The sequence below is a fragment of the Mastigoproctus giganteus genome, chromosome 7, assembly GCF_048544385.1.
Source record: "Mastigoproctus giganteus isolate SK-2022 chromosome 7, ASM4854438v1, whole genome shotgun sequence".
Classification (NCBI taxonomy): domain Eukaryota; kingdom Metazoa; phylum Arthropoda; class Arachnida; order Uropygi; family Thelyphonidae; genus Mastigoproctus; species Mastigoproctus giganteus.
Genome location: NC_143581.1, coordinates 127,961,045 through 127,979,984, shown reverse-complemented (window position 1 = coordinate 127,979,984; position 18,940 = coordinate 127,961,045). Strand labels below are relative to the sequence as shown.

General features: G+C 37.6%; 1 protein-coding gene across 1 annotated transcript in view; it reads right to left on the bottom strand.

The window, feature by feature from the left end:
* The window catches only part of LOC150083189 (glypican-6-like), a 303,750-nt gene that overhangs the window by 67,477 nt on the left and 217,333 nt on the right, over positions 1-18,940 (bottom strand). The window lies entirely within an intron of this gene.

Genomic DNA, 18,940 nt, shown 5'->3' with positions numbered 1-18,940 from the left:
TATATCTTGCTGCAGTAGCTGTCCATGGCAATAGTCATGGTAGGCTACTACAACAAGATACAGAAAAATTATGCAGATGGGATGAGAAATGGCAAATGAAGTTTAACATTGACAAATGCAAGGTACTGCATATGGGTGGGTAGCAGTAATTCCAGAGTAATGTACCAACTGTGTTGTCCTATACTCAAGGTAGTGAAAAATGAAAATGACTTGGTCATAATTGTGCAGTCAGATATGAAGTTCTCTTAACAGTGAAGAAAGGCTGCCAGGATAGCTCATGGGGCTTTGTCAATGATGCACAGCAATTTTGCTAGCAATAATGAGGTGATTATCCCACTGTAATGTCAATGGCCAGGCCACATCTTGAATACTGAACATAAGTCTGGAGGCCTCATTTTAGGAAGGATGCAGAGCTGCTGGAATGGGTACAGAGAAGGGCAAAAAGATTGGTGAGGGGGAACAAAGGGGGTGGTCTTCTTACCAAGAAAGGCTTTAGTTCTGCAAATTGCAGTGGCTGGAGACTAGGCACCTGCGAGGTGATCTGATTGAGAAGTATAAAGCCTTGAATGGGTTGAGCACACTGTATTCAGGTGGGATTCTTCTGCTTGCTCAGATTATGAACCTGAGGGGGCATAAATTCAAATTGAGGAATAACAGTTGTAGAACAGATTTGTGGAAATTTGCCTTTAGCCAGCGGGTAGTTGATTGCTGGAACAAACTTCCAAATGTTGTTGTGGATGTTGATAGCTTAAATAAATTCAAGGAGGAACTGTGTTGCCTGATGCACAGGAGTGAACTCTGCCATTGAGCTGGGTAGCTGAGAGCTTGATAGGGCCCCTCATATTAATTTCTTAGAGGGCATTTACCCTACACCTCAATCTCTCATAGATGCCCATCAGAACACTAAGTGGGCACCTAATTTCTTGACACTCTAGGCACCTAACACACATGGTGTCTAGAGTGTCAAGAAATGGCTAGATCATGTCCTGTTTTAGAAAGGTCTGCAAACATTTCACACATTTTTTAGACTTTCATGCATTGGAGAATCGCCCCCTTCATATCTCCCTCAAGCCACAGCACTCTCGCTAGTCTTTGCAGCTCTAGTCTGGGTCATTATTTCCATTTAAATACAATTTAATTAACAATGAAATTTAATAAGATTAATAAATCTTATTAAAACACTTCACAGGTATGAGGTGTTTTACCACACTTGACAAAACACCTCTTACCATTCCCAACATGCTCCATTCAATGCCTTCTGTGGTCTTCCATCAAAAGGATGTCAGAAGGCCTGCGCTCCTGAACTTACTCCTATTCTTTGCCGCCATTTTTCACTTTCTTATTCCAAAGGTGTTTTTCTTTCTGCTTGGAAATTTGCTCATATCCAGCCAGTTCCTAAAAAAGGTGACAAATCCCTCGCATCCAATTATCATCCCATTTGAATTACTTCTACTCTTTCTAAAGTAATGGAGAAATCAATTAACCGTCACCTCTTAAACTACCTAGAAACCTTCTGTCTGATCAACAATCACCAGTATGGATTCCATCAGTGTCGATCCACTGGTGATATTCTGGCTTATATTACCCATTTATGGACAAATTCAATGGAAAAGTTCAGTGAAACACAAGCAGTTGCTCTTGACATCTCAAAGGCTTTCGATCTTGTTTGGAATAAAGGTCTTCTAAACAAGCTTCCATCTTATGGTTTGTCAACTGTTTTTTGTAATTCGTTATCCAGTTTTCTCTCAGTTCGCTCACTGAGGGTGATTGTAGATGGCTCTCTATCTTCTAACTTTTCCACTAATGCTGGTGTCCCCCAAAGTTCAGTTCTTTTCCCCCACTCTTTTTCTCTTGTATATTAATGACCTTCTTCCATTGACTGGAAATCCTATCCATAGTTTGCCAATGATAGCAAATTGCATTCCACTTTCCATTTTGAGAAACATTGCCCTGCTCAATCAGCTTCAACTTCTCGAATATCTGTTACCAATTCCTTAAATGCCGATCTCCAGGTAATTCTCCAGTGGGGCAAAGACAACTTAGTTGATTTCAATCCTTAAAAACTCAGTCTTGTCTTATATCTCGCAAAAGGATTCTTCTGCTCCTATGCTCATCTTTGGTGACACTCCGATTTCTAGGCAAAATGATTCATCTCTTTTGGGGATTATCTTGACTTCTAATCTCTCTTGGCACAAGCACATTACAAATATTGTTCCCTCTGCATTTAAAAAACTTGGTTTTCTCTTTCCCTCTCGGCATTACTTTTCTTCCAAACAGCTGTTCACTCTGTACAAATCACAAATCTGCCCTACCATGGAATATTGTTCCCACATCTGGAGGTGTTGCCCCCAAAACCTCTCTCAGGCTTCTTGATTTCATTCAGAAGACGGAGTTACGTTAATTAATGATTCATCTCTAACAGTCTCTCTCCACTCGCTGTCTCATAGACATACTGTTTCTGCTGCATGCTTTTTCTATAGATACTTCCATGGGCACTGTTCTTCTCAATTGGCTTCTACAATTCCCGCTCTCTCTTTCAAAACAGGCCAAACAAATACTGCCACCAGCCAACATCCATTTACTGTCCAACTTTAAACTCCCAGAACCAACTTTTCATCTTCCTCGTTTATTCATTCAATTACTGTTTTCTGGAACAACCTTCATACGTATTTCCTGAAAATTACAATCTACAGAAGTTAGTCTAATGTCAACGAATACCTTCTTTCATTTCAACCTCCAACCCATGTACAGTACTAAGTACTATAGGTTTTAATACCTCTCGTGTTTAGGATTTTCATAAAAAAAAATATGTATATATTTTTTTGATTAGTTAATAATACTATACTAAGCTAACAGATTCTTAATACAGTGCTTCATGTCACACTATCTAGTTTTACATTATACCTTATTCTATCAGTTCGAGTTATATACGTTACGCTCTTTCTTATCGACTACAACATGGTGGCTAGTTCAACAACATTGGTGTGAACACCGTTGAGTCATAACTTCCAAAAATCACTAGTTAAATTTAAAAAAAAAAAAAAAGAAACTAACAAATGCTACTTAATATCCTTGTAGAACACAATGTAGTATGTTAATTAATGAAGGAAATGGTAAAAATATCAAAACTACTTATCCTTTCACAGCAGCCAAAAATCCACTGGCTGTTCTCTTTCGAGACCAGGGTGCCCTCCAATAGACTTCAGGGATGGTCAGAAAAGTGGAAACTTTGCTTTAATCCAGCATAGTGTTGAATTAAAGTATAGTCAGTAGTGGAAGAAAGGGACTTGTGAGTTACGATATGGTCAGACATGAAGTTCTCCAAGAATTGTAGAAAGGTTGCAAGGAAGACCCATGGTGTCCTATCCGTGATTTATCGAGCATTTGCTAATAATGACAAGGATATCATAATCCCATTATACAAGGCTATTGTTGGATCACACTTGTAATACTGTGTTCAAGTATGGAGACTGCACCTAAAAAAAGACATCGAGCTTCTTGAAAGTGTCAAAGTGGGTAACTCGCCTGGTGAGATCGGCAAAAGGACATCCATATGAGGAAAGACTTTGAATATGTGAGTTGTGCAGCTTGGAACCTAGGCACCTTAGAAGAGACTTGATTGAGGTGTTTACGGCTCTGAGAGGCAAAAGTAAAATGAATGAGGATGAAATTTTCATGGTTATAAATGATTCTAGAACTAGGAGCCATGAATTCAAGTTACAGTGGGAGTAGTTTAGACTGGACTACAGGAAATTTTAATTTAGCCAGCGATTTATAAATTACTGGTATAAGTTGCCTACATGGATGGTAGAGGCTGACAGTTTGGGGAAATTCAAAGGTCAGTTGGACAATTAACTAAGGGAGGAGGGAAACACATAGCTGTGTATTTCCTTTTTCTTTTATTAATTTTTTTTTTTTTTTTTAATTTTCTTCTTATTATTTTATTCTCTCTGTTTTTTTTTGGCTGGTGCAGCAGCATAAGCCTTAGGTTTCCTTGCATGATATGTTACTAATACTAAGGCTTCAGTTCTGCAAATTGCAGCATCTGGAGACTATGCACCTTTGGGGGGGGGGGATCTGACTAAGGTGTTTATAGCCTTGAATGGTTTGGAATGTTAATGGCATTCTTCCTCTTGCTGAGACTACACACAAGAGGGCATAAATTTAAGTTGAGGAAAGATGTTTGCAGAACACACATGAAGAAGTTTTCCTTTGACCAGCAGGTGGTCAAATTGTTGGAACTGGCTTCCATCTGTTGTACAGGAGGATGGGTTGAATAAATTTAAGGGAGAACTAAACAAATTCTTGGAAGATAATGGATCGGTTAAGTTTTTAGTTAAGAAGTACATAGATTTTAAAATACTGTACCAAATAGTCACAAGCTGGTGGTGGTGAAATACTGAGTCAGTTTAGGATGATATAAGTATTTAGAAAACAAAGTTGGTTAGAAAATCACAATATTTTAGTATTTAGAAAACAAAGTTGGTTAGAAAATCACAATATTTAGTGTGTGAGATTTTAATTTACCAGATACTGAACAAAACTTGTGGATTGGTTGGTCATTCACTCAGCATTAGAAGATTTCTGGATTTCCTGGATTAACTTTCTTAACAATGCCAGAGAAATTATGAGAGAGTGTAATATGCTTCACTTCATTTTTGTCAGAAATTCATGCATTAAGAATCCTCAAGTAAAGGAACTACTACTGCATGGCAGCAGTGAACACAGGATTGTAAGGTGATTACAATCAATGATGTTAAACAGTTTTTAAATTCTTTTCAGTGGAATCAACTAATATTGTTCCAGAAAGTAATTGTAAAAGCTACTTAGTGTTTTATATTGACTAAGAGATATAAGTTTAGATGTAAATGGATACCAGGTGCTGAGTGTAGTGGCAAAGAAGAAAAATACTTAGAATAATTATAAATTGTCAGGGGGGGAGGATTAGGGTTGCCAGATTTCTATGATTGGATTAAAGGACACTCAAAAATAATTAATGCTACCACTCTCCAACTCTCACTCCACCCCCTTCCACCCCCAAAAAAGGAAAACTGAATGATATTTTAGTTAATAATTAAACATTTTGTTTATCTTTTTTAGATTTTGGTTTAAAAATTATAATTTTCATATTGTTTATAAATATTTGCAAATTTTAGTTTAATTTAGAATTTAAAATATTTAATGGTAAACCATGGCTTTCTACGGGGAAGGATATGGATTGATATATAAGGATAATGAACAATGTGGATGATATAAAAAGCATGAACTGATCTAAATATTTTAACGCAAGTTTAGTGCATTAATTGGCATCAAGCTAAAGTGATTTTAGTTAGGTGAAAAAAAAAGCAAAAAAACCGTACTGGTTTAATAGCTAGAAATCATTCACAATGAACATATTTTGTGCTACTTCAAGCAGCCTTAAGAACTTTGGCATCATTTTTAATTACCTCAAAAAAATCTAAACAATTATCTTTAAAATTGAAGTAGATCATTAGTCCGCTTTTTATGAGTGAACATCTATTTCGCCCATCCCCTCCACTTTGAGTTCATTACACTAAAAATCCTTTCTGAATTTGCCAAAGTGCCCGGCACTAAAAAAACATACGAAATGACCTTAAAAATATTTGAAAGCTTAAAATCAACACTTTCATAACTAAATGACATTGACTCGAAGTAATCAAACAAGTTTAAAATTTTTTAGAGGTTGACATAGTTTCATAATTTGTTTTCAGTACCGAAACCTCATCAAAATAAATTCATATCAAACTATAGTTTTTCTATTAATTTAAAATATTCCGCTCCTTCAACAAATGAATTTTTTTATTTGCAGAGTTTTTAAAAAAAGGGGTATCTCTCTATACATTAAAAAAATTTTCCTCCTAGTGATATTTATTTGAGCCAATGGAAGAAGAGGGTGAGGCAATTACGTCACTACAATGCAATTATTGTAGTGACATAATTGCATTGAATACATTAATTGCATTAACACCTACCTCCATAACGTTCACCAACCTGGTGCTCGTGCTTCCCTGTCTAACATTTGACGTTCCATTCTAATGTTTTTTGTATATTAATGAATATTATATACAGTATTTGTAAATAGTTTATTAAATATTTGTATAGTTTGTAAATATTTCAGTTAGATATTTTAGTCCTGCTCTTTCGGATACAATAATATTCCTCATCCATTATGGAATCCGAAGCAAAAGGCCTTTTCCTAAATGACCTATGTAAACGTAGGTAGATAATTACATAGTGGTATTTATTGGACCTTGAGAATGGCGAGCTGCAAATGCACAGGTAAATAATTACATAGGTCATTTCCTGATTAGATATCAATCAGTGAGTGTTGACAGGTGTGTCTTTTACATAGAAAAGATTTGACTTACTCTATATACCTCTACATTTTATGTAGAAAAGTGTGCTTGGGGTGGGGGGGTGAGCAAAGCGAGCAGGGGGCAAAGCCCCTTAGTTTTCATTAAAAGTAAATTTCTTTCCTAAATATTTCAATGCAGCATTATAAAATGCTTTGAAATCATTTATTACTGTGCTTTTAACTACAGGGTCTAATTTCTAAAAGTGCTGATGAATTTGATACCCAAAAATTTTTTGATCACGACTATTCTTCAGTGAATATTTTAGATCATTCATTATATAAAAAATATCAGTGGCACATGTTTCATTCTTTTCAAACTCTTTTATTGCTTTGCTAATTATTTTGATTGCATACACTGAGAAAATAAAATATAATTCTATAATTATAGGGACCTCTGTAGAATTTTCATTAATTTGAAGGATTTTAGAAAGCTGTTTGGAACAGTCTTTTGGTTTGCTTACGAAATAAAGGCTTAAAGCTTTCCATGAAAGCAAAATTTACTCTATACATGGTAAAGAAAGCCATCTAGTTGGTATGTGCCTTAAAATTTCCTTAAACTCTGTTTCGGCAAACTCGTGAAATTCTTTAACAATATCACAAGTTTGTCGAAGTTCTTTTCTTTTAGCTGAAACAGAAAAATGACCATATATTTTCAAGAGAATATTTTATATCAATATCTAAATTACTGAAAGCATATTTAGCTAAATTATGAATAATGTGAGCATGGCAGTTTGCTTTAATTACATCTTCATTTAATTTCTTAATATTTTGGAATAAGGATTTATTACTCCCAAAATTACAATTTCATTGTCTGCACTGAAACTAGATACCCTCTGCCAATCCAATCCTAAATTACTCATTGAATTTTTCAGGCCCTCAAATATTCCATCTGCACTTTCATCAGCATTTTCAAAAAAATCAACTAAATAGTTTGTAGGACCGTATTCTTTGTTGAAGTACTGAATTGACAAAGGAAACATTTTTATATTCTTTCTATTAGAAGCATCAATCTGTAAACAAAAAAATAATGGTAGATCATGATATTTTTTAAATCATCCAAAACAATTTGCAATGCTTTTTTACTTAAAACATTACAAACAATGGCAGCAGATTTGGTTCTTCCACATGATATTTTTTGTGCAATTTTTGAATAATTTTAAAGTTGAGTTCAATTTCATGCTACAATCTAATGAGTTATAAGAATGGTGATGCTTATCTGAATCCTAAATATGAGTTATTTCAGCGGCATAACTAAATCCTCTTCTTTCGTATTTTTTTTTCACAAGAAACCTATCAAGAATATTTGAAGAATTTGCCGATTTTTGAGCTTGTGAGTCTTTATGCTGAGTAACTGCTAAGATGCCCATATAACCAACTTTTTATTTTCTGCATAGGAGACATCTAGCCACATGAAGATCAATTGTTGAAACTAGCCATTCATATTCTTTCTCCCAATTTTGTTATAAGAACAAAGCCTCTTCTTTTTTGGGGGAAATTGCATTTTTGATGGCTAAAAAATAAAATTTGTTTATATATAACATGAAATAAGTATGTGCCTATAACCGTATAAATGAAATAGCATTACAGCTCTGGTTCATACTAATAAATGAAATAGATAAATGTTTCTTTGTAGAGTTATAAGAAAAACAGTTTAAACAAAGCCATTGAACTCCATATTATAAAAAGTGATTTTTCCGATACCTATGATTTTATTAATTATCTACCAGATGTGCGATTTTTGTGAAAATTAGTTCATGGCCATACACAGGTGCAAGTTTTTATGCTTTGTTAAAAAAATATAATTTCAACATGGTTTTCGTGAAACTACATATATGAGCTGGAGAGGCTAGAATAGGTTAAGGTTATCTCTTTATGATTCATTTCTCAGTGGCAGATTTTGCATTTGAGAGGTTTTTTAACATATCCCCTGTTAAAGCTTTTAAATAAAATTTTAATTTTTTGTCAGTTTAGGGGCTCTGCACATGTGAAGTGCGTAACATACACCTTCTACCCTTGTACAGAAATCTGCCACTGCCATTATGAGGCACAGGCATTGAAAAATGAAAATAAAAGACAAATTGAGTCCTTTCTTGTTTCAATAAAGGACAAGGACAGTTTGGCTAAAACAAAGGATTGTCCTTTGAAATAAAGGATGTCTGGTAATTCTAGGGCAAATGCACAATCCTACAGTAAATAAAAATTAGTCTGTAATGAAATTACATGGGGATGAAGTATATTATGAGAAGTCCATGACTAAGAGCAAAAAAGGAAAGTAGAAAAGAATTCCTTACTCAAGTAAATACTAAACGTAAAAGGATGAACAATATTCACCCATTTCATATGTTTTTAACTGAAAGTGAGAGTATCAACAATCTAGAACAGTTTACTAATAAACTAATAAATATTTTGCATCTATCTATATTACATGTGAAAAAGTTTTTGGAGATGCAGATCAGCATTATCAGAGGCATATTATGCAAGAAAGCAAGCTTATACAGCATCGGCCAAAAAAAAAAAAAAAAAACACTTCCCATTTTACCCATCTATTCATTCTTCCTTGAATTTATTTAAGCTTTAACTTCCACAATGTCAGATGGAAGTTTGTTCCAGCAATCAACTACCCACTGGCCAAAGACAAATTTCCATATATCTATTCTACAACTGCCTGTCTTCAATTTGAGTTTATGCCCTCAGGTTCGTAATTTGAGCAAGAGGAAGAATTCCATCAGCATTGAGCCTACTCAAACCATTTAAGGCTTCATACACCTCAATCAGATCATCTCACAGGAAATCAGGTATCTATCTACTACTAAATGGAATTTAAAAGATTTTATAACTAAAAGAATGCTGGAAAATAAACTGTTTCAGCTAAAAGTAAATGAGGCAACAGGTGCAGATCAAATTCAATTCCAGTTATATTAAATGAAGCAGCAAATTCAGTACTCAAACCTTTAGCTATGATATCGAGAATGCTTCCTTAGTTTCTTCCTCTATAGTTTGGAGATGAGATCTGCAATTCTACCTCCTATTCAGAAAGGTAGTACAAAGGATGATGTGAGTAATTAGAGACCTGAAAGTGAGATAAAGTCAGACTTTCAGGTCTGATCAGAAAATTTGCATTATTCCATAATTTTCCCTCTGCCAGGGAAAATTATGAAATCCAGAGTTAAAGAAGTAATACAGGATCATCTAGATAGAGGTATGAGGCAATCACAGTATGGATTTGTGAAAGGGAGATAAGCCTTGCTAACCTGATTAGCTACTATGTGGTTGTCATAATGGAATTCGATACAAAGAATAATTTTGACTTCATTTGATGTCAAAATTAGATTTCAGTTTAGCTTTTGATACACTGCACATGAGCAATTTCTGTATAAAAAAGAGCAATGTCACAAGGCAACAACTTACTACTACGGATAAATGGGTGGTTGTGTGCGTGTGTGTGTGTGTGTGTGTTGTTGTTATGGGAGTTTAATGGCGCATAAGCTACTATGGCTATAATGCGCTGTGTGTGTGTGTGTGTGTGTGTGTGTGAGAGAGAGAGAGAGAGAGAGAGAGAGAGAGAGAGAGAGCGGATAGTTAAAAATGACTATCTATAGGTAATTTTGCACTAATGTTATCAGGGGAGGCACATATATAAGCAATGGGCTCTTACTGTTTCTAAGCAACTAAGTGTTTCATAACAACTAAAACTTATACTTAAAGGTTTAGACCTAAATGTTTATTAATGATATTGATAAACATTTATTAACTTTGGTCTAAACTTCAATATTCAATAATGTCAATGATGTAAGTATTTTTCAATTTTCTCTCAGTTTCAGATGATGACACAGAGGTGGACAGGGTAGTTATGTTATTAACTGAGGCAAGTAACAATACATGGAGTAACAATATATGTTACTTCAAAAAGTTGTAAATAAACTAAATGGAGGGGCAAAAGAGTGGAAATTATGATATCAAAATGTAATGAATGTGAGGACCTGCATTTGAGTAGCAGTAATCCCAGGATAACATACTACGGGGCAGAACCGAACTCAAAGTAGTCAATAATGAAAAAGGCCTGTAATTGTAGTGTGTTAGTGGTCTGATGGCATCAGGGGGTTTACCCCACTCTGCAAATCTGCCTGTAATTGTATAGTCTGATGCTCTCGCTCGCTCTCTCTCTCCTCTCTCCTCTCTCTCTCTCTCTCTCATCTCTCTCTCCTCTCTCTCTCTCTCTCTCTCTCTCTCTCTCTCTCTCTCTCTCTCTCTCTCTCGTCTCATCTCTCTCTCTCTCATCTCTCTCTCTCTCTCCTCTCTCTCTCTCCTCTCTCTCTCACTCTCTCCTCTCTCTCTCTCTCTCTAAGCAGTACAGTTAAGTGAGAGGACAGCTTATGGGATTCTAATCAGTGATGTATAGGAACTATGCCAGCACTGATATAGAGATGACCTGCTGGGAATTTTGCAAAAAAAAAAAGGTAGCAAAAATAAGTTGGGGGTAAAAGAAAGGGTGTTTATACCAAGAAAGTTTAGTCTTCAGTTCTGTAAAATATAGCATTTGGAAACTAAGTAACTGCATGGATAGGGAAGAGTTCAAGACGATGGAGGATTTTGGTGTAGAAGACTCGGGCTTAAAAGTTTCTGTTAGGGAAGTGGAACTCCGGCTAAAGGAAGGAAGGAATGGCAAATCACCTGGACCTGGAGGAGTTTACATGGAACTTCTGAAATATGGAGGAAGAGGAGATACAAAAACTGTTAAATAGTATACTGAGAGGAGAAAAAATACCGAAAGAAATGATAACAGGATATATTACATCAATTTATAAAAAGGGCAATCAGAAAAGCTGTTCAAATTACAGAGGAATATGCATCCTGAACTCGCTGTTAAAAATTCTTGGAAAATGGATCAGGAACCAATTAGAAGCCCATGTCAGAAGAACAAAGTGGTTTTTCAGCCAGGAGGTCATGTAGAGACCATATCTCAACAGCACGACAGATCCTTGAAAAATGCCAATCGAAAGGAAAAGAAATCTTTATAATTTTCAATTGATCTTGAAAAGGCATATGACAGTGTTCCAAGAAAACTCTTATGGGAAGCACTGAAAGAGGCAAATATTGATGGACAACTGATTAACATTATTAAGGCAATTTACAGGAATAATAGATGCAGAATTAAAGTGGGATCAGCTTTATCACACTTCAAAAGGCTTATTACACGGTTGTTGCATGTCACCAACACTTTTCAAAATTTATATCGACATCTGCCTAAGATCCTGGTCAAAAAAATGTAATAAAATGGGATTGCCAATTAATAAGAACACCTATATTCACAATTTACTTTTTGCAGATGACCAGGTGGTGATAGCACAAGACTTAGAAGATGCAAAGTATGCATGTCGTCAATTGTTTGAGGAAAATATAAACAATGGGGTCTAAAAATCAATTTTAGCAAGACTGAAATGTTGTCTTCACGGCCAGGACACGTTCTAAATATTGCAGGTTTTAAAATCAAACAAGTCGATAAATTCAAATATTTGGGATCAATCTTAAAAAGTGATGGATCATCCCAAGCAGAGATCAATAAGAGAATTACAGACGGCAGAAAGGCTATCAGCATGTTAAACTCTGTTCTGGGGAGCAAAAATATCCTCAATAAAACAAAGAAACTTATATTTCAAATGACTGTACAAAGTCTTCTATTGTATGGAGCGGAAACCTGGACATTGAATAGGCAAGCGGAAAACAAATTGCTCTCCACAGAAATGGATTTTTGGAGACGCTCAGCAGGAACTTCTAGAAGAGACAGTAGTAGTAGTGGCATGTGATGCAAGAAAGCAAATGTATGAGCTTATGCAGCATCAGCCAAAAAAAAAAAAAATCACACCATTCCCTCCAAATGCCTGTCCAGTTCCTCCTTAAATTTATTCAACCTATCAACTTCCACAACGACAGATGGAAGTTTGTTTCAGCGATTAACCGCCCGCTGGCTAAAGGCAAATTTCCGCACATCTATTCTACATCTGTCCTTTCTTAATTTGAATTTATGCCCCCTTAGGTTTGTAATCTGAACAAGTGGAAGGATCCCATCAGAATTCAGCGTGCTGAACCCATTCAAGGCCTTATACACCTCAATCAGATCACAGCACAGGTGCCTAGTCTCCAGCCACTGCAATTTGCAGAACTTAAGCCTCTCTTGATAAGAGGATCCCTTCATTCCCCTCACCAATCTTGTTGCCCTTCTCTGTACACGGTCAAGTAAATCTACATCCTTCCTAAAATGAAGCCTCCAGACCTGTACGCAGTACTCAAGGCATGGCCTTATACAGAGGGATAATCACCTACTTTTCCCTGCTAGCAAAATTCCTATATATCATTGACAAAACCCCATGATCTGCCCTGGCAGCCTGTCTGCATTGCTCAGAAAACTTCATATCTGCCTGCACAATTACTCCCAGGTCTTTTTCATTTTCTACCACTTTAAGTGTAGTACCACACAGTTGGTACATTTCTCTGGGGTTACTTCTACCCATATGCAGTACTTTGCATTTGTCAAGGTTAAACTTCAGTTGCCATTTCTTAGCCCATCTGCCCAAATTATCTAGATCCTGGCCATTACTGTCATTAACAACCCTGCCAACCTTTCTATCATCTGCAAACTTTGACATTAAGCCTGATATAACTTCATCAATATCATTGATAAATATACAAAACAACAATGGACCTAACACCAAACCCTGTGGGACTCCACTAATAACATTAGTCCAAGAAGAGCAGCACCCATTGATTACCACCCTCTGTCTTCTCCCACTTAACCATCCTTTTATCCATTGTAGCAACTTACCCTTAATACCATTCTGCTCCAATTTGTACAATAGTCTTCCATGCGCAACAGTGTCAAAAGCTTTCCTGAAATCCAAATATATGATATCAAAATTATTTTTTGCATCCAGTTGCTTTGTAACCACATCATAATATCCTATCAAATTTGTCAGACAAGACTTTCCCTTAACAAACCCATGCTGTGTCTGAATTATTGCTGCAGTCCTGTCTAGATGATCCTGCAATGCATATTTAACCAGCGACTCCATTATTTTAGCATTAGCATTAGTAGAGGCATTTGATGCAAGAAAGCAAGCTTATGCAGCATCAGCCAAAAAAAAAAAAAAAACCCCCTTCCACTTCACCCCTCTGTTCGTTCAAAATACCTGTCCAGCTGAGCCTTAAACTTATTTAGGCTATCAACCTCCACCATAAGGGATGGCAGTCTGTTCCACCAACCAACCACCCGCTGGCTAAAGGCAAATTTCCGCACGTCTATCCTACATCTGTCTTTCCTCAATTTGAATTTATGCCCTCTCAGGTGATTTTTCTGAGCTAGAGGAAGAATCCCATCAGCATTGAGCATGCTTAAACCATTCAAGGCTTTATACACCTCTATCAGATCACCTCGCTGGTGCCTAGTCTCCAGACACTGTAATTTGCAAAACTTAAGCCTTTCTTCGTAAGAGCACCCCTTTGTTCCATTCACTAATCTTGTTGCCCTTCTCTGTACTCGTTCCAGCAGCTCTACATCCTTCTTGAAATGAGGCCTCCAGACCTGTATACAGCACTCTAGGTGTGGCCTGACCATTGCCTTATACAATGGAATAATCACCTCCTTATCCCTGCTGGAAAAATTCCTGTATATCATTGACAATACTCCATGAGCTACTCTTGCAGCCCGTCTGCACTGCTCAGAGAACTTCATATCTGCCTGCACAATCACCCCCAAGTCCCTTTCATTCTCTACCACTGTCAGTGTAGTACCACAGAGTTGATACGTTGCTCTGGGGTTGCTTTTTCCCATGTGTAGTACTTTACATTTGTCAATGTTAAACTTCATTTGCCACCTCTCAGCTCATCTGCTCAACCTTTCCAGATCCTGTTGCAGCAGCATAGTGTCAGTAGTGTCCTTGACAACCCTGCCAACCTTTGTATCATCTGCAAACTTGGACATTAAGCTTGATATACCATCATCAATATCATTTATAAATACAGAAAACAATAATGGACCCAACACTGAGCCCTGAGGGACTCCACTAATAACATTAGTCCACGATGAGCAGTGTCCATTGATTACCACTCTCTGTCTGCTCTCCCTCAACCACCCCTTTATCCATAGCAGCAATTTGCCTCCAATGTCACACTGCTCCAATTTGTGTAGCAGTCTTCCATGTGCAACAGTATCAAAAGCCTTTCTAAGATCCAAGTATATAATATCAAAGTTATTCCCTGCATCCAGTTCTTTTGTGACTGCATCATAGTATCCAATCAAGTTGGTCAGGCATGACTTCCCCTTAACAAATCCATGCTGTGTCTGAGCTATAACTGAAGTCTTGTCTAAATGATCCTGCAGTGCTTCTTTAACCAGTGCCTCCATTAATTTCCCTGGAACAGAAGTTAAGCTCACAGGTCTATAATTACTTGTGTCAGCCTTTGATCCTCCTTTGTGAATTGGGGTCACATTTGCACATTTCCAGTCTATGGGTACCTCCCCTGAGCCCAAGGAAGCTCTCATAATTATGGCTAAGGGTTTGCTTACTTCCTTTGCTGCCTCCTTTAATATAACTGGATAGATCCCATCCACCCCGGGTGCCTTTCTTGTGTTTATCTTCAACAGTTTCTCCTCCACTTTACTCCCAGTTATTTCAAGATTCTGTAGCTTACTGCTAGAGTTGAATACACCTCTGGCATTCCCCTTGCTGAATAACTCCTCATGTGTGAATGTCGATGCAAAATATTCATTTAGTTTGTTAGCTACCTGAGCAGGATCATCAACAGTTGACCCATCAATATCAAGTGGACCAATCTGATTCATCCCCTTCCTTCTAGAGTTTACATAAGTAAAGAACTCTTTGCTGTTTTTCTTTGCATCCCTTGCCAAGGATTTCTCGTAATCTGCCTTCGCCTGCCTAACCTCCTTTGTAACTTGGTTGCATATCAACTTGTATCTATCATAGGCTTCTGTGTCATGTGTTAATTTGTAAGTATCCCATGCATTTTTCTTCTCTGCCATATGCCTCATTAGTTCATCTGACATCCATTTTGGCCTAAACCTTGAACAATATTTCTTAGTTGGTATGTAAAGCCTAGTAGCTTCCAAGATAAGTTCTTTGAATGCTTCCCATTTTGAATTTGCTGTTGGTAACATCATCAGTTGGTCCCACTGTATAGAATTTAAATACTGTCTCACTCCATCATAGTCGCCTTTACAGAAGCAATAACCCTTCCCTTTACCCCTAATGGTAGTTACCTCTTTCAGTAAATCCCACTTCAGCACACTGTGATCACTGCCACCTAGTGGTTCATTTATCTGCAGATTCTTAATGCATGAAGAATCACTGCTGATAATCAAATCAAGAGTATTACTCCCTCTAGTTGCCTCCCGAACATGCTGATGTAGAAAACAATCATCCAATAAATCCACAAAAGCCCTGCTAGTGTGTGAGTAACCAGCCCCCAAATTCCAGTCAATATCTGGGAAATTAAAATCTCCCATTATAAGACTCTCTGATTTACTGGCCCACTCTATTTCCCTGTACAGTTCCTTATTATACTCATCAGAGTCATTAGGCCTATAGCACACTCCTACTCTCAATTTTGATCTCCCAATGCTTACGTCACACCAAACTGACTCAACACTGCACTGTCCAGCGATGTCGACTGGCTTCACTTCCTTGGTTTTTATGTGTTTCTTAACTAATAGCATAACCCCTCCCCCCTTCCTATCCTGTCTATCCTTTCTGTAGACGTTGTACTCCCCAAATTGCATTTCTGCATCCCTTATATCTGTGTGACACCACGTCTCTGATATCCCAACAATATCTGCCTTTGATGTTTTGAGCAATACCTCAAATTCATCAAATTTATTTACTAAACTCCTAGCATTGGTGTACATGCAATTATACCTGCACCTGTTTCTATTCTTAGCTACCCTAACACAACCCATGTGTTTACTTGTACCGCAATGGCTCCCAGCAGTCTCTGAAATACCATTCATCTTGTTTTTCAGGCTTCTGCTCATTCTAATAGAAGCAGTGCAAGAATCTCTTTCACCTCTGCCAGTGGCTACTGTCAATCTATTGGTCTTTGTCTCCCCCGAAGCTAGCAGTTTTCCGACCCACCTAACACTGCCTCGATAGCATCAGCAAATATTCTTGCACCCTTTCTATTTAAGTGTATCCCATCCCTGTAGAAGCAATCTCTCCTGTTAACAAGTACATTCCAGGCTGAAAAAAATTCTACCCCTTGAGCCTTGCACAATCTTTCCAGGGCCGAATTGATCGACAAGGCTCTCATCATATACTCCCTCCTATCGTGTCTGGGCAGAATTGCAGACACTTTCAAATTCAACCCTAATTCTCGGCTTTTGTTCAACAGTGACCTGTACTTGTTAAGTAATTCTGCTGGTCTCCTACTCTTAATATCGTTAGTGCCAACGTGTACAACTATATCACCTTTTGTGCCCTTAAAAGATGATATTCGCTCTACAACGTCATCAACCTTTGCCCCTGGCAGACATACCCTGGTCCTGTTCCACCTATCTTTTTTACAAAGCATGTTCCCCGTTTCCCTGACAATAGAGTCACCAACAACTACTAGTTCCTTAGGGACCAGCGCATTCTGCCTTGGGGGTTGTCTCTGTGTCACGCGATGCCCAAGTGCAAGCTCTGGCGTTGATGTGGGCAGCTGAGAGCTTGATGGGCCCCTCGATTTAGTTTCTTCGAGGGCATCCACCCTGTCCTTCAAGCTCTCATATAGGCCCACAAGAACGCCGAGTTGTTGCCTGATATCGATACACTCCTTGCATCGCGCACACACAAAGACATCCCCTGGTGCTTTTCTTATGTGTAACTTCAACAATTTTACCCGGAACAGAAGTTAAACTAACTGGTCTGTAATTACTCGTGTCACCTTTCGATCCCCCTTTGTGAATTGGGGATACATTTGCACATCTCCAGTCCGTGGGAACCTCCCCTGAGTCCAAGGATGCTCTCATAATTATGGCTAAGGGTTTGCTTAGTTGCTCTGCTGCCTCCTTTAATATAACTGGATAGATCCCATTCACCCCTGGTGCTTTTCTTATGTTTAACTTCAACAATTTTTCCTCCACTTTGCTTTCAGTTATTACAAAATCATTAAGTATCCTGCTACAATTTGATAACCTTCTGCCATTTTCAAACCTTAATAATTCCTCACGTGTGAATGTAGATGCAAAATACTCATTCAGTTTGTTTGCTATCTGAGCAGGATCATCAACAGTCGAACCATCGATGTCAAGTGGACCAATCAGATTCATCTCCTTCCTTTTAGAGTTTATATAAGTAAAGAAATCCTTGCTGTTTTTCTTAGCATCTTTTGCCAAGGATTTCTCGTAATCTGCCTTCGCCTGCCGAACCTCCTTTGTGACCTGATTACAGATTAACTTATATCTGCCATAGGCTTCTGAGTCGCTTGATAATTTATATGCATCCCATGCATTTTTCTTCTCTGTTACGAGTCTCATTAGTTCATTTGACAACCATTTAGGCCTAAACCTTGAACAATATTTCTTAATAGGCATGAAACTTTTAGTAGCATCCACGATTAATCCTTGAATGCTTCCCACTTAGAATTTACTGTTGGTAACATCGTCAGTTGATCCCACTGTACAGAATTTAAAAACTGTCGGAGATCTCTGTACTCGCCTTTACGGAAGCAAAAACCCTTTCCTTTACCCCTGATGGTAATTAAATCTTTAAGTAAATCCCACGTCAGTACACTATGATCACTGCCACCTAGTGGTTCGTTTATCTGCAAATTCCTAATACATGAATGATCACTGCTGATAACCAGATCAAGAGTATTACTTTCTCTTGATCTTATGTCTTCATTCCGTTTTCTTGACAGAAAACGGAATGAAGACATAAGGGAAAAAATGGAAGTGAAAAAGACTATTATTGACACCATCAAAAAAAAGCGTCTAACATGGTATGGACATGTAAAACGGATGCAAGAAAACAGATATCCAAAGGCTATCATGGAATGGATACCTCCTGGAAGAAGGAGAAGAGGAAGACCTATGAGGACATGGATGGATGGCGTATGGGAGTGCATGACAGCCCGAGGCTTAACCGGCCAAGACACTTTGAACCGCACTTTATGGCAGGAAAAAATTCCTAACAAGAAATAACTTGTAGGCTGAGTTATTTCTTGGAATGGAATCACTCCTCTTGAATGAAAAAATGAAATCTTATTTTATATAACATATTGACTGATTTCTGTTCTATTGTGTTTATTTTTGATGTATATTTTAGGAGATGAAAGTGCTGTTATTTGTTATGTTATTGTTATTTGGTTTTTAGGAGCATTAGCAACTAAGGCCATATTGCTCCGGGATATGCGGTGGTCATTCCCTGACCTTTCCACATCCTCCGTATTTGGTGGTGACGGGCTCGAACCCCGGTCTAATCAAGAAGCATGTGCTACGCACTGCTGCTCCTTCCCACCTGGCTACGGAGGCGCCGATGAAAATGCATTCTCTAGACCACCAGGAATGCATTACAA